The sequence below is a fragment of the Pongo abelii genome, chromosome 16 (assembly GCF_028885655.2).
Source record: "Pongo abelii isolate AG06213 chromosome 16, NHGRI_mPonAbe1-v2.0_pri, whole genome shotgun sequence".
NCBI lineage: Eukaryota > Metazoa > Chordata > Mammalia > Primates > Hominidae > Pongo > Pongo abelii.
Genome location: NC_072001.2, coordinates 99,165,906 through 99,180,307, shown reverse-complemented (window position 1 = coordinate 99,180,307; position 14,402 = coordinate 99,165,906).

The window sequence follows — 14,402 nt, the reverse complement described above, 5'->3', positions numbered from 1 at the left end:
ATTAGTATTTGCCTTTCAGTTTAGCAGCTGCTTGTTGAGCACTTAAATGATCAATATCTTGGATCTATTAAGATGACCCAACCCTGCCTTCGGAGAGTTTTGCATTTTTTCTTCTTTAAAGTGCAGTAAGAATGCGCTTATATGAATAATTGGCAGCTGAAAATATGCCAGCTTCATTCAATGTGGAAAAATTAAATTTGGCATTGAATCCAAGCTATTTAATGCATACAAATATGGTTTTCTATATATTTTGAATGATGTTGTCAAGTCTATTAGAGCCAACCCATGATTTTCTGTATTACTGGAAAATAAGAAAGAGTGAATAAATGATTTTGTTAGCCAATCATTTCAACATCTTGCCCTGCCAAGTTTTGAAGGGTCTGACCAATTTCTTGTCTCTACCTTCATCTGCCTGAAGGGTTGTTAATAAAGTTGTGGCCATGATCAGCAATGTGGAAGGCAATAGAGGATAGACGGAAATAAGTACCTACTAGAAAACTATTTCCTGAATAATACTGGGACATGCAGACATTGGCTGAGAAAGAGATGGAATCTGGCTGGCAAGCCAATAGAGCCTTTTGAGGATTTTGCTTTGATGGAGAATGAGGGCGTCTGTCAACATTTGGAATTCTGCACTATTTGGGGAATAACTGTCTCTTCAGGTCCTATACGTGTGTTCTATCAGCACCAAAAAGAAAAAGAAACACTCAAGTTTATATGGTTATCAGCTTTTCCATTGAAATCTTCCTTTTCTTTCTTGCTAGAGTTACCAATTTCTTGACTTTTGAAAACACAACTTCTGCTGGGTCTCTTTGCTTCCTGGGTTATCTCATTTTCTTTACAGTTCTTTGCTAACCTTGAATACTTACCTGTTTTCCTGTGTGCCTTCCCATTATCTTTCTAGAATTATTAACCTTGCTACCCACTATTCATAAGCTGGTGACATCCCAAACTGTGGCTAGTCTACAGCTTTGCTCAGTCAAGAATCTCTTCTTACTAGAAATGGAAACAAACAAAAGCTTACTCTACAAAAAGGAAGAAAAAGGAGAAGGAGAGAAATGTAGACAGAGATGATAGAACTTGGGATGAGAGACTGATGCGGGAAGTAGGAAAGATGGCAGGAGCCAAGGCAGCCTCTTTCTCTCTTTCATTGGCTCACATAATTGCTCAAACTGAAAACTGCTTCTCTGAGGATCGATTTCATTTTCACATCTCTGGGTATTCTTCTTGCTAGTAACAAGCTTCCTCTGTTTCTATGAGTTTTTTACAACTTTTGAGTTTACCCATCCTTGGTTGAAGCCAGCCACAGATTAACTTGAATTGCTAGTCCCAAATCTAAACTCTTAGATGACTCAATTAACTGTGGCCAGTGGAACAGGATCATTTATATTACAGACACATCCGATAGGGAGGCCTTCCTTATGGTAGAAGAAATTTCTGACTTTAACATCCATCCCCAAAGCATCCCTCCCGCCTATGCCCTAGGTCTGAAATATTATATCCACCAAGAGCAGAATTCACCATCCTCATATCTTCAAGCAGAGAATCCTGTCTCCCCTTCCCATTTCTACAAAAAGAAAAAGAAAATGGGCCAACACCATAATTCCCTCCATTCTTAGGTCCAAGATCTCAGTTAATTGTAACCTATCTTAATTCAGAATTCCTTGTTCTTAGTTAATCACTACATCCCATAATCCTTTTAAAATGTCACATCGATTTATACTTTCTCCCATCTGCATATGTTACCCTAGCCCATGGTTTTTTTTTTTTTTTTTTTTTTTTTTTTTTTTTAATCTGCATTACTGGATTTACTTCCCAGCTACCATGTCCTGTTTCCATCTTCTCCTTCATGTAAGCCATTCTTTCAAATGATCGGCCAAAAATTCTGTTACCTCCATGATATGGGACACTTAGGAATTTACCTTGGGTTTCCGTTCCATAAAATCCACCTTTCCTTACTCAGGCTTCCAAGTTCTTCTTTCATTGCTTGGCTTTCTGATCCCACTCCTGTGAACTGGACTTTTTCTTTGCCTGGAGGCCTGGACTCCTCACATCCCTCACCCCCAGAGATGTCTAGGTTTTACTAAGTTGCATCAATAAAAATGTTCCCTATCATTATGGGCCTTAAATTTATGGTATTAATAAAAATGTTTTTAGTAAAATAGTATCTTTGTCTCTGCTTTACTGTATTTTCCATTAAAATGAAAATCTTCAGCTGTATTGATTGTCCAACTATTGCTTAACAATGATTACATTCTAGCTCTTCTCTCTAGAAGCCCACCGTGAGGTTGTGTCTCTGAAATCAGTCACATCATCAGTATCCCCCTTTGGAAGCAACAAGTCTTTCATGATTATGTGTGAGAAGCTAAAGGAGGGTGGAACTTAAATAGACCAGAACCCCTGAAATATCCCAGAAAGATACCAGAGGCCTTGCACTAAATCAAGTTGTCTGCAAACCGTGGAGAAAAGTGAAGACATTTGGTTTTGGGTGAAAATTAATTTTAATGTATTTAAAACCACATTCAACAACAATTATTTTCCACTAACAGTGAAATGCTAAATGGACTACTTCTTATTTATTACAAACGATTTGAGGTTTCATTCGAATAGGGCCTATGGGTCCGTGGCTTACTGTAAGCTTTAGATTAGCTGTGATATCAGAGCTGGCATGACCCATAGCAGCTGCTAATGCAACACATGCCTATCATTTGCTGTTGACAGGCATTAATAAAAACCTAATTTGAGGAAATTATGAAAAACCTACTCATTATGCAATCTGGTTTATGTTTTGGCATGTGGCAATCATTGGCTTGATAGCCGAGAAACCTTCATTTCCAGAATTTTATGGCCTATGTTTCAATTGCAGACCCAGCCAGAGCCCCCTCACCTCTCCCACGTGTTTGATCTTCTAATTGCCTCAAGACATATACACAGGTTTGCTTTATGATGCTGCAGGCTCAGGCTGAGCCCTGGTCTGATGTGCAGCGGAATCCAGTGTTGCCGTTAGAAATGGGTACTTGGCTATTACAAGAAATTTAATTCTGACCTGTCTATCAAGAGCATTCACCTGTAATCCCCCTCCCCCTCCTTTAACTTGTTCCTTATGGCCTCTTTGGACTTTCTAGTGGCTTTAGTAGAAAATATCCCCCAGTCTAGGAGAACAATTCCTGCTAGTATAGTCAGCACAGACTACAGATGTGACTTGTAGGTACCGTGTGCCTTGACTATAGCTAATAAGTAACATTTAAGTCATTCCATTTTTGTTTTATTAAAAGAGACTTTTCTATAAATGGTATCCTCTCAAATTTTGACAAGGTAGAGAAAGGCAGGTTGGAAAGGGTTAGGAAAACCTTACAATCATCTGACTTTATAGAGTCTGTGCTTCCTGCTCTCTGATGCTGTCTTTTTAAACATTAAACTTAAGAAAAAAAGTTGGCAACTTTGCAACTCATAGAAGAACTGGTTCTTCTCATTGGCCTCTGGCTGATACCTCATAAAAGTTCCCAGATAAACAACTATGGCTAATTGTAACCTCAAGCTAATCAAACAGAATTGTTCTAGAAAAAGGTCCTCTTTCTGTTTGATTTGCCTTATTTTTTTGACTTGTCAAAGCCCTCCCTCCCTCCCTTCCTTCCTTCCTTCTTTCCCCTCCCTCCCTCCTTCCCTCCTTCCCTCTGTTCTTCTCTCCCTCCCTCCTCCCTCCCTTGCTTCCTTGCTGCCTCCCTTCCTGGATCCTTTCTTCAATCTTCCTTCTTTCTTTCCTTAGTATCTGATTCCAGTTCTTCTTTCTCTGTCACGTGCATTTACTTTTATTTCAATTCAAAGTTTAACAATCTCAAAGCAGCTAAGTTGGACATAGAAAGTAGGTATTTCTTTGCTAATGCTACAAAGTGAGAATGACTTGCTGGCCCCTTCAATTCAGAGGTAGAAAGTTGAACTTAATTAGAAATCACAGAATAAATGGAAGATCAGTGGCTAGGCTCTCCTTGTATTGGCCAGTGAGTGTGCCCCTGTTGGTAGGATGTTAGCTGCCCAGAAAAGAAAGCATTTCTGCTCTTCTATTCTCACAAGTTCCACCATTGGACATTTGTTCACTTGACTCAAGACTCTGTTTTTGTTTTTGTTTGTTTTGTTTTGTTTTAAGAGATAGGGTCTTGTTGCCCAGGCTGGAGTGCAGTGGTGTCATCATAACTCACTGTAACCTTGAACTCATGGGCTCAAGTCATCTTCCCACCTCAGCCTCCTGAGCAGCTGGAAGTATAGGCATGCACCACTATGCCTGGCTAATTAATTTTTTATTCTTTTTTTGTAGAGACTGCATCTTGCTATGTTGCCCAGGCTGGTCTTGGACTCCTGGCCTCAAGCACTTCACCAGCCTCAGCCTCCTGAAGTTCTGGGATTACAGGCATGAACCACCAAGCCCAGAAAAGAAAGTCCGTTTCTTCTAAAAATGGAGAGGGATTTATTGAATATATATCATAGCATGTCAAGACAACTAAGATCATCTTAGTAGACTCATTTTTAGAAAAATCAACTTTATATAGGTATAATTTACATATACCTATATGATAGGTATATGTAATATACCTATATGATAGGTATATGTATATGATAGGTATACATATACCTATATACATATATGTATATATATGTATATACCTATATACCTATCATATACCTATACCTATATACATATATGTATATGATATGTATATGATAGGTATAGGTATATGATAGGTATATGATAGGTACATGTATATGATAGGAATACTAAAATGAATACATTTTAGTATTCATTTTAAGTGTATGTTTTGATGCATTGTAATTAATGTAAACAATCAAAATACTTAACATTTCAATAGTCTCCAATACTTCTTTTATGGACCCTCCTGGAATTTGCTATAAGTTCTTTTGTGTCTGGTATCTTGACTCCACATAGTAGTCTTGAGATTCATCCATGTTTTTGCATCTGTCAGTAGTCTATTTCTTTTAACTGCTGAGCAGTATTCCATTGTATGGTTGAAGTACGTTCTGTTTATCCATTCACTTGTTGATGGACATTTGGGTTATTTTTGGCTATCATCATTAGAGCTGCCGTGAACATTCCTGTGCAAGTCTTTTTGTGCATATATATTTTCATTTCTTTTGGGTAAATACCTGAGATTGGAATTGCTATAATTGGAGGGTTATATGGAGAATATATGCTTAACTTTCTAAGTTATTGCCATCTCTTTTCCAAGTGCTTTTATCATTTTACACACCAATTCTGTTTGTACCACATCCTTGCAAACACGTGTTGTCAGTGTTTTAGAATTTTAACTGTTCTAGTGTGTGAGTAGTGGTAGCTCATCATGGTTTTAATTTGTATTTTCTGGATGACTACCGATATTGACTATCATTTTATGTGCTTCTATGAAATATCTGTTGAAATCTTTCATCCACTTTTAAACTGGGTTGCCTTTTTATTATTGAATCATAAGAGTTTTTTTAAAACATAAATTTTGGATACATATTTTTTGTCGTACACATGTGCAACAAAAATGTTCTCCAAGTATTTAATAGCACAAGTCATCATCATCATTTTCAAAAATTTCTCAGTTGTTTTTAACTCTTTGTTTCTTCAGATGTGTTCTATAATGATTTTGTTAAGCTTAGAAAAAAATTACAGTGGAGCTTTAACTAGAAATGATTAAATTTATCAGTGAACTTGTGAAAAGCTAGACAGGTTTAGGATATCGTCATCCCTTCTTGTTGATTCATATAACTTTCCATTTATTAAGCACTTAGGCTTTAAGTGAAGTTTTATGTTTTTAATGTAGTTGTGAATATTTTTGTTAATGCTTAAATATTTAAGATTTATTATAACTACCTGAGATTTTTTTTCCACTGTGTTATCTATTATTTGAAAAGTCATTCATTTTTTAATATTTGTTGCATTATTTAGGATGGATTACTTTTCAGTAACAACCCCACATCATAGTGGTTTAACATAATAAGCATCTGTTTCTTCATCATGTAAAGCCCTCTGCAGGTCTGGACAACACTCTGGGGAAGTTACTCGCCACGTGTTAGCTCAGTGACCTAGGTTGCATCTACCTTGGTTACCTTTATATTAGCAAATGTTTTCACAGTTGCCTTGGCCAGGGAAGGCAGATTGGAGAATTGAGCACTAGCAAGTACAATACTTTGGCCTAAAAACAGGCTGGGTGCAGTGGCTCACACCTGTAATCCCAGCACTTTGAGAGGCAGATCACTTGAGGCCAGGAGTTCGAGAACAGTGTGGCCAACATAGTGAAACCCTGTCTCTACTAAAAAACTCTGCCTCTACTACAAAAGTTAGCTGGGCTTGGTGGTTTGCCCTGTAATCCCAGCTACTTGGGAGGCTGAGGCAGGAGAATTGCTTGAACCTGGGAGGTGGAGGTTGCAGCAAGCCAAGATCACACCACTGAACTCCCGCCTGGGCAACAGAGTGAGACTCTGTCTCAAACAAACAAACAAGCAAACAAAAACACTTTGGCCTAAAAACATATATGAGTCACTTCTCAAATTCATGACCAGCACTAGTCACATGGCCAGGACAAACATTAAGAGAGACAGGAAGCAATGCACCAAGAAGTAGAGGAGAATGGGATATTTGTGAACAATGGTCATGCCTTCCATATTGATTTTGTTGACTCATCTCTCATGTTAGGTATAAGAATATTTCATTTTATTTTTTGGGGGTGCTAGGTAGTCGTTCATATTATCTTCAAATAATGTTATTGCCTACTTTTAAAATAATGTGGAACTGCCAAAATCTTTTAAAATAATGTAAAGTAATAGTAGTGATATGAGACATTCCAATCCGTTATTTGAACTTAAAGTATATGCTTCAAACTAATGTATGTGAGCTTTGCTGTGATTTGACAGAAAATAATAAATGGAAGGAAAATTTGAAACATAATAAAAATAACTTGCATTAATAAAAAACTATATTGAATTTTGCAAGTTTCAAAATCCATCACAACAATCACCTGATTTTTCTTCCTCAGCTAATTGGTGTTGTGAATGAATAATATCAGTAAACTGTTTTATATTAAACCATCCTTATATTTATAATCTAAATCATTATTGATTATTTTGTTTTTCAACATTATGGTGTACTTTATTTAATTGGATTTTTATGTAATAATGCTTTTTATTAACAATTGAGATGCACTGGAATTTTCTTTTTAGCGTTATCTCTTTTAGATTTTCAGGTATTGAATTTATTGTCTTTAAAAATGAATTGAGAAGCTTTCTATCTTTTTCATGCTTTCCCATTTATTATGGAAAAATTATAAAGAAATGCATCTATAAAATCATCTGGCCATCTTACTTGGACTTTAATCATTGTATTTTTATTTCTGCCTTTATCTTTTGTCTGTTCACATGCATGCATACATACATATGTGTTTGAAATGATTTTGATGATTTAAACGTTCTCAGAAAAATTCTAATCTTTTGACATCTTCAACATATCAAAAAATTCTTACATATTATTTTATATTTTTATGTAAAAACTTTTATATTGACTCCACAGTTTCCTCATAAATCAATTCTTATATTTTTCAATTCTACTTTGTTTCTTTATTTTAATTAATTGATACCTTCCCTTAGTTTTATGATTATTTTTCACCCTCTTTCCTTGGTCTTTATTTTGTGATTCCTTTTCTAACTTCGATTTGACTTCATCATTTTCCCTCCTTGTTTAATAATATAAATATTTGCGTCTACAGATTTCCTTCTGAAAGCATCTAGACTGCATTCATTACCTCGTGTTATGTAATGACCAAAGAGATATTATTTTCTAATGAACTCATTATTTTATTCTGCTTTCCTCTTTGAGATAATTTAGTGGGTAGGATACATAAATTTTTCAGTTACTGGTTTCTTATGATGTAATACTCTGTTATAATATCTAGCTTAATTGTGTGAGTCAGAAAATGTAAAGTACAGTTTCTATTTATTAAGTTTTTAAAAGTCTAACACTTGCACAATTATTATGAACCAGGGATTCTCATATTTTAAGGTACATGAGAATCCCTGAGGTGTTGAAATGCATATGTTCAGTTCCTCTCTGGAAATTATAATTCAATAGGGGTGGGAAAATGCATTATCACCAGTACTCAGTTAATCCTGATATAGCTACACTCTGAGAAATATAACCATAAATAACGAAGGGATGCTTGAATAAAATCTATATTCTCCATTTGTAGGGACAAAGTTCCATATTCCAGAATGAATTTTTATTATCTTATTTAAATTTCTAGAAATAACTTGAGACATTTGAAGGAGAATGGGATTTAATGCAGAAAATTAGGCATTTGCAAAAGCACTGGAAGAGCCAAAAGAGTGGTACGTAGGCTGACCTTTGAGGGAAGCTCCCAGGATCCCAAAGGGTGGGCCTGGCAGGGAAGCTGCTCTTCCTGAGGCCATGGTTGCAGCTGCAGCTGCCTCTAGATGCTCAGGAAACTGTGGAGAAGGGAAACTAGAATGCTGCTGCTGTCAAAGCTCAGTTTCCACAGTCTTGTTTGCGGAAATAGCCAAAAAAGAAGTCAGGGATCCAATGCGTGTAATGACTTCCTCGCTTTCCAAACCCTACGTAAATGCTTCGAAGACAGAACTAATCCACGTCCAGAATTGCAAAGGAGTCTGGAGGTTAGAGCTTTTAGTTTTCCAATCTCTCCCACTAGAAGTATGATGGATGGAATTTGAAAGCATCAATATACAGGTAGAAACTTCTGTCAGAGGTGTGGCTGTGGTCATGAAGCGCAAAGAAAGAATACATGAGACACTTATAAGACGTCTTTGCTATATTAACAGACGGTTTCTGATGGGGAAGGATAAGTTAATGACAGTTTCACAATTTTGATCATGCATGACTACAGGACTAGGGCTATTCTTGAGCAAGATACATAATCCAAGGAGCAGTAGTGTGTGTGTGTGTTTGTAATTACTTTTGCACCAACCTAATATATATTTGTTTAAAGGCATCTAACTTGCGGAGGCAGGTAATAAATATTATTTTATAAATTCTGAGCTCAAGTTAACATGAAACTATTCAGAGAACATCTAGAATCTAATGGAATATCTGAGCTTACTAGAAAGAAAAATAACTATAAAAATGGAAGAGAGAAGCCATCTATACATTTAATATATATTTAGAATCATATCCTATATTGAGGATATCAGAAAAAGTATAATGTAAATTAAGTACAGTATTTTAAGCTTAAGAAAATAGGAATGTATAAAAACTATTTTAGGGCCAAGCGTGGTGGCTCACATTTGTAATCCTAGCACTTTGGGAGGCCCAGGCGGGTGGATTTCCTGAGCTCAGGAGTTTGAGACCAGCCTAGGCAATACGGTGAAACTTCATCTCTACTAAAAATACAAAATTTAGTCGCGCATGGTATGGGTGCCTGTAATCCCAGCTGCTCGGGAGGCTGAGACAGGACAATCACTTGAACCCAGGAGGCAGAGGTTGCAGTGAGCTGAGATCGTGCCATTGTACTCCAGCCTGGGTAACAGAGCGAGACTCTGTCTCAAAACAACAACAACAACAACAAAAACTACTTTAGAAAGATATATATATTGGGGAAAATGCTCATTTTATTTTGACACAGAAGACATGAATTGAAGTTTTAATTCTGTTTTTATATGGCATGTTACACAAGCAAGTAATTTGAGTTTTTGTGAATTCAATTTTTCTGCAAATAACATGTATAAGTTAGCTACTGCTGTGTAACAAAACCCACCCCAAGACTCATTGGCTTGAAAGAGTAACCATTTATTATTTCTCATGACTGTAGATCAGCTAGGTGGTTTCTCTGGACAAGACAGGTCATTCATGTGTCTGTAGTCATTTGTGGTTTAGGGGGGCAGCTCTTTGACTTTGGCTAGCCTCCTTACCTGTGTGGGAGTTGGCCAGCTGCTGGCTAGTCAGGATGACTTTGTTTAGGACAACTGGTTTATCTTTTATGTGGTCTCTAAGGCTTGAGCTTGTTTATTTCACAAAGAAAAGTTTCAAGAGAAAGAGTAGAAGTGTGCAACGCTTTTTGAGGACTAGGTTGGGAACTTGACCCTTGTCATTTATCAGTATGAATCTCGTGATTCACAAAGCTGACTGAGATTCAAGGAGTGGGGTGAAAAACCTGAAAACATAGATAACAAACTACAAATGGTAACTTTTTGGGAGTGAGGATATTATAGGTAATTTTCACTTTTTCCTTTTTGCTAATATTAATTGTATACATTTTTGTACTTTAAACTTTACTGTTATAATCAGAAAAATTGTACTTTAACAATATATTCATTACTTGGGATATATACCTGTTAATACAAAATAATGTACTAATTCATTTGTAGCCTGAATATCAGCTTAGGTAACCCCTCTGGTTTGAGAGGTTAGCAAAAACTGACTTGAACCTTCTTTCCTAATGTTATGCATGAAATTTGCATAAATAAACCCTTCTTAAGATTTCTGTGAATTTCCAGGAGATTAGCTGTTTTCCATTCTGTCTCCTGTCCCTGTCCAGTTGTTTTGCTTTTTTCACAAACAGCATGAACAGCAAGCTTTTGGGAATGCACAGGTGTTATTAAGGGCTTGGAGCGATTAATTTGCCACTAATCATTTAAGTTTTAATCATTTAAATGATTAGGTGTAAATTAAAATTTAAATGATTAGGGGTAAATTAGTCACTCCCAAGTGTCCAGAAGAACCACCTAGCTGATGTACAGTCATGAGAAATAATAAATGGTTACTGTTTCAAGCCAATAAGTCCTGGGCTGGGTTTTGTTACACAGCAAGAGCAAGCCTATACAGGTTATTTGTAGAAAAATTGAGTTCAAGGCCAGGCACAGTGGCTCAGGCCTGTAATCCCAGCACTTTGGGAGGATCACCTGAGGAGGGCAGATCACCTGAGGTTGGGAGTTCAAGACTGGCCTGACCATCATGGAGAAACCCTGTCTCTACTAAAAATACAAAATTAGCCAGGCATGGTGGTGAGTGCCTGTCATCTCAGTTACTTGGGAGGCTGAGGCAGGAGAATAGCTTGAACCCGGGAGGCAGAGGTTGTGGTGAACCGAGATCATGCCATTGCAGTCCAGCCTGAGCAACAAGAGTGAAACTCCGTCTCAAAAAAAAAAAAAAAATTGAGTTCAAAAAAGCTTAAATTAATTGCTCATGTAACATGCCATACAAAAACAGAATAAAAACTTCAATTCATGTCTTCTGCACCCAAATACAGATTTTAATTGTTAGATTTATTTGTAACTAAGCTTCGTTCCACCTCCCTGCCCTGCCCTGTCCTGACCAGTGTTCCCACAAGTGCCTGCCCCGCAGCCAGGCTGCTTGACCTCTCCACCTTCTCAAGTCTCCTTCTCATCTTGGCCCTTCTTACGCTGCTTTTAACCCCAAAAGTTTTTTGTTGTTGTTGTTGTTTTTGTTGTTTTTTTTTCTCATCTAGACCATTTGGCCAATGTTCTGTTTTGCTGGCTCCCTCTTAATATGCCTTTAGGTAGAGTTCACCCTTTTAGCCCAACAGACATCAATGAAATACTTTGCTTTAAATATCCAGATTGATTTTAGAAAGAAGTATGTGAAATTATTCCCTAAGGATAGAAATAGCTGCAGTCATTGTAGTATAAAAATCATGTAAAAATCCTCTATACATGCATTTATTCAGCAAATTTTTTAAAGCACCTACTATCTTGTAGGCACTATGCTCAGAATATGCTGGAATTTGAAAGTGAGTGTATTCCTGTCCTTATGAAGCTCATCTGCTAATACTGTCTCATTTTCCACAGGTATTTGGAGAATAAAGTATTCCTGTAAATACCTGACTTATAGAGAATCTTTCATCAAAGTTTTAATATTTGTCAAAAAGTATATACACCAATCTTTATGAGACATAATAGTAGTAGAACTTGAAATTGAGATGAACAAGCAACAGTGATGAATGTTTACAGAGCTGTCAGCGAAGAAAATGATTAATTCACTAAGTAACAATTCTCAGCTGCACTCTTACTACTGAGCAGAAACCTCTCAGAGGCCCTGATGAAATAAGAGGAGCCTATACATACTTCCCCCACCTCTAACATCTCCCTGCCAACCAGAGAAGACAGACTGTATCTGTAGCAGGAGAGCAGGGAACATTTAGACACACATAATTGATTAGGATTGTAATTTCAATAGTCATGTTGATGGAAAGACGTCCATGTTGGCGAAATGTCCCAAAGAAACTTTGCAAAAGAAATGGGCCTGACTTACTTAAGACACGTCAAAAGCATTCTGGTCTACTCCACAGTGGGCTTAAAATTGGGTCAACTTGTGGATGAATAAGCTAGATCACATTTATGTCTGAAAACTAGTCTACCATATATAAATCATATGAAAATTGTTTATTTTCTTCCTTCCTTTTGGCATGTACCAGTCTCTTGCATCTTTATCCCTATTGAATGCTATTATCTTCATACGCCTAAGAAAAAACCCAATTGCAATCCATTACAAAGACTTTAACAAGTTAATAAAAAAATGTACAAATTCCTTTATGGGAGACAGTCCACCTTCAAGAAGGAAAGAGGTTGGGGGTGGTAGTGGAATTCAATAGTCCATTCAGCGTTGAAATGTGAACAGTAAGGCTAATCTTTGGATAAATTCATGCCAGATTTGGCCTGCAGCTCTCACTGGGCAGTTCCCAGATGCGAGCAGGCCTTTAGCCTGTGGTGAAGAAGCGCGGAATAATGCCTCTTTGAATTAGTGTCAAAATAGTGCTGCAATGCAGACTGACAACTTCTGATGCCAAATTGCAAGAACAACACATAATAGCAGTCTGTTAAAATACCCATAGTACTACTAGAGGATATGGTTGTTAATATAAATTAAAAACCATGAAAAGAAACCAGAATTAACTGGCATCAGATGACTAGCCTAACAGTAAGACACCAGAGTTTTTATCGAGGCAAGGATATGTAAAACAAAAAATAATAAAAATATGTAGATAGTTGGTATATAACTTGCAATTACATATAGCGTTCATCTAACAAGTTCAAATAAATAAATATAGCATGTTTGCAAACAAACAAAATAAATTACTAGAAATGTACCCATTTTACTTGGTGTAGTATATAAAGTAGACGGTGTAGTTGGGTGTGACTTTTAAGATTACAGTGAGTTCTGAACAAGTCAGAAGGATGGTAGCAGGTAACAATTGGAATTTGCACTGAGGCACATGCTTCCTTCCCTGCTGTACTACTGTGAATATGTATGGGAACAAGGCATTTATGTAGTTGAGTTGTCTTTATCTCTCAACTTGGTTTACTTGTGAAAAATGCCCATCCAGGAGTAATGCAATTGTAGGACTGATTGCAAACGTTGCTAGCCTGTGGTTTAAGGCCATGTACATAAGAAGCGTATGCTGGTCCTTCTGCCTGCCCTGCTCAACCCCCAAACCCACGCCTGCCTCAATCCTGTATCGCATCACAGCGTCTGCACAAATGTCACCCTGAGAGGCGATCACTGAAATCCTGGACTCTCAGTATTAGTTTGTTAGGGCTGCCATAACAAAGTAGCACAGATGGGGTGGCATAAACAACAGAAATTCCACTTCTCAGTTCTGAAGGCTAGGAGTCCGAGATCAAGGTACCGGCAGGGTTGGTTTTCACTGATGTCACTCTCCTTGGCCCTTTGTCCCCAGGTCTCCACCCAGACTTCCCTCTGTGTGGATGTCTGTGATCTAATCTCCTTTTCATGCAACGACATCAGTCATTGGACAGGGCCCGCTCTCAGGAACGCATTTTAACTTAATCACTTTTTTTTTCAAAACATTGTATTCATATACAGTTATATTCTGAGCTGTAAGCAGCTAGTACTTCAATGTTTGAATTTTAGGAGTGCACAACTCAGCCTGTACGTGGCAGAGCTGATGTGGAAGGATCACGTAAGCCTAGGAGGCTGAGGCTGTGGTGAGTTCTGACTGTGCCACTGCACTCCAGCCTGGGTGACAGACTGAGACCCTGCTTCTAAGAAAACAAAAACAAAAACACCAAACACAGTTCAGCCTGTGACACTCTCTTTTCCTGTCTCTGCTTTATTTCTTCTCACACGCTTACCACCACCTGGAGATCCTCATGTGTTGGCTTAACTGTTGTGTGTCTCTTTCTTCCATTGGACTATAAGCTCTTGGAGGGCAGGGCTGCCTTGACTGCCGGGGCCATGATAGCCTTTCAGCAGGAAAACCATTGCCTGACTCACAGTTGACTCCCAAATATTTGTTCAATAAATGGCTTTGGATTGACTTGTGTTTCAGGGGAGAGCCAGATGCTTAAACAAACAAGAAATGCTAGCAAATGCAAACATTTGTGAAAGTCTTGGGACATATTCT